General features: G+C 47.6%; 1 non-coding gene across 1 annotated transcript; it reads right to left on the bottom strand.

Annotated features, from left to right (window-relative positions):
* Positions 1-280: 280 nt before the first annotated feature.
* On the bottom strand, positions 281-354 carry Trnat-ugu (transfer RNA threonine (anticodon UGU)). The gene has a single exon. It is a non-coding gene; the product is annotated as a tRNA-Thr (tRNA).
* Between the last annotated feature and the right edge of the window lie 1,924 nt (positions 355-2,278).

The raw sequence follows: 2,278 nt of genomic DNA on the forward strand, positions 1-2,278 counted from the left end.
CTTCACAAACTGAGCAAGTCAGTAACGTCTTGGTCCACCTCTGGCCCTTATGCAAGCAGTTATTCGAGTTGACATTGATTGATATAGTTGTTGAATGTCCTCCTGAGGGATATCATGACAACTGCACAACTATATGTACGAAGATAGTAACTTGTTCTCGAAAGAACAGTTACTGTTGATGACCGTGCAGCTTTTCCCTGGAATAAATGATGACTAACTGAAAACCTCTGCTGCCGACAGGTGTTGTTGACATACCTCGATGTGGACAGTTGAAAATGTGTGCCCCGACCGGGACTCGAACCCGGGATCTCCTGCTTACATGGCAGACGCTCTATCCATCTGAGCCACCGAGGACACAGATGAACAGCGCGACTGCAGGGACTTATCCCTTGCACGCTTCCAGTGAAACATTCCCAACTGTCCACAATTCTATATATGTATTGTACCTTATAGACATTTGCCCAACCACTTATTACTCGCGCACTCTTTGGCGATTCCCGTAAGAGTTTGGGCAACCTGTGCGCATTCGCACAGACGAAGGTCAATGGCTGGGTAGCCTTTAACTGTATACGAAGACAGTAACTTGTTCTCGAAAGAACAGTTACTGTTGACGACCGTATATCAACGACACCTGTCGGCAGCTGAGGTTTTCAGTTAGTCATCATTTAACTACACAACTGCCGTCAAAATCCCGAAACTCTTGGAGGGTCCTGCTCATAATGCTCCAAACATTCTCAATTGGGGAGTGATCCGCCTGTAAACGCTCGCCGTGTGCGAGCGAGCATTATCTTGCTGAAATGTAATCCCAGGATGGCTTGCTATGAAGGGCAGCGGAACGAGATGAAGCATTTTTCCGATGTAAGGGTGCCGCGAGTGACAACCAAGGGGGCACTGTATGAGCCGCTCGGGGTAGCTGTGCGGTTTAGGGCGCCTTGCCATGGTTCCCGTGGCTTGCCCCATGGGAGGTTCGAGCGTTCCCTTGGGCATGTGTGTGAGTGTGTGTGTTGTCCTTATCGTAAGTTAGTTTGAGTTAGATTGAGTAGTTTGTAAGCCCAGGGACCGATGACCTCAGTGGTTTGGTCCCATAGAACTTACCACAAATTTCCAGATTTGCACTGTACGAAAAGAAGTGGCACCCGAGACCATCACTCCCAGTTGTCAGGCCTTATGGCGGGCGACAGTCAGGTTGGTGTCCCATCACTGTCCACGGCGTCTCCAGACACGTCTTGGCCTGGAATCTCACTGACTGGAGTAGAATTGTCTTCAGTGATGAGCCCCGATTCGAACTGAGCCCCGATGATCAGCGAAGGCGTCCCAGACAGCGGTGCGCTACCAACATTACTGTCGCCCGCCATATGGGCCGACAACCGGGAGTCATGTCCTGGATTGCCATTTCTTTTCATTGCAGGATCCCATTGATTGTCATTCGCGTTAGTCTTACAACGCAGCGGTACGTCGACGATTTTCTGCGCCCTTGATAACAAGCCATCCTGGGCTTACACTTCAGCAAGATAATGCACGCCCGCAAACGGCGAGAGTTTCTGCGGCGTATCTTCAATGCTTTCCCAATCCTACTTTGGCCAGCAAAGTTACCGGATCTCTTCCCAGTTGAGAATGTTTGGAGCATTATGGACGGGTCCGTCCAACAATGTAGGGATTTTGACGATCTAACGCGCCAATGGTACAGAATTTTACACGATATCGTTCAGGAGGACATCCAGCAACTCTATCAATCAACGTCAAGCCGAATAACAACTTACATGGGGGTCAGATGACTTGCTCAATTTGTGAAACTCTTGCTCTTGAATAAATCATTATACATTTCTGCAGTTGTAATAATTTGTTTGTTTATACATGTACATCACATCTACCTATTTACCTTCCTTTCTGATAAGTCCTTCTTGGTTTGTCATTTTTTTAAAGAGTCTATTAGGGAAAATAATTGGAGCATGTGTAACACCTGACCAGCTGCACAGGCTGCTTTCTGTGTGCAGCTCTTGCAAATCCAGGTCGATCGCAAAGTGTGCAGAAAATTCCTTCAGCACGACACTCCTGTTTGTACGAGAACTCACGCGAACTTACAGATCATCAGTACCTAAGTTTAAAACGTGCGTATATCCTTTGAAAATAAGCGAAAGACGATGCGTTGAATGGAACTGGCTCCTCAGCATTCAGACCATAGAAGAATGAATGCATAGTCGTCCTGTGAAGTCACATCGTCTTCGGGCTGGTTCCAATCATCCAATTGCGCATCGCAGCTCTTCGTCAGGCAAATTGT

This window comes from Schistocerca serialis, chromosome 5 (assembly GCF_023864345.2).
Source record: "Schistocerca serialis cubense isolate TAMUIC-IGC-003099 chromosome 5, iqSchSeri2.2, whole genome shotgun sequence".
Classification (NCBI taxonomy): domain Eukaryota; kingdom Metazoa; phylum Arthropoda; class Insecta; order Orthoptera; family Acrididae; genus Schistocerca; species Schistocerca serialis.